Source organism: Neopelma chrysocephalum, unplaced genomic scaffold (genome assembly GCF_003984885.1).
Source record: "Neopelma chrysocephalum unplaced genomic scaffold, ASM398488v2 Primary Assembly neopelma1_228, whole genome shotgun sequence".
NCBI lineage: Eukaryota > Metazoa > Chordata > Aves > Passeriformes > Pipridae > Neopelma > Neopelma chrysocephalum.
In genome coordinates this window covers 103,200-103,629 of record NW_020897890.1, presented here as the reverse complement: position 1 = coordinate 103,629, position 430 = coordinate 103,200, and positions in this window count along the sequence as shown.

Sequence of the window (430 nt, the reverse complement as noted above, 5' to 3'; positions counted from 1 at the left end):
GGGGGTCTGTGCTGGTGGAGGGGCCGTGTTGTACTTGGTGGGGCCGGAGGAGCTGCGCTGTTGGGGGGTCTGTGTTGATGTTGATGTTGATGTGGGGGGGTCTCTGCTGTAACGAGGGGTCCGGGGGGGCCGTGCCGCTGGGGCTCTGTGCCGTGCCGAGGGGGCTGCGGGGCCCGTCCCAGCCGGTGTTGGGGGGGGGGGGGGGGGGGGGGGGGGGCGGGGGGGGGGTGCGGCAGGGGCGGGGGGCTGCGGCGAGGGGGGCGGGACGAGGCGGGGCCGGGGCCGGGGGGGCGGGTCCGTCCCGCCCCGGGGCTGCGGGACCGGCCGGCAGCGTGCGGGAGCGCGGGCGGCCATGGAGGGGGCGCGGGGCATCCACCACGAGATCGCCTCCCTCAAAGGTACCGGGGTTTGGGGGACACCGGGGGGGGGG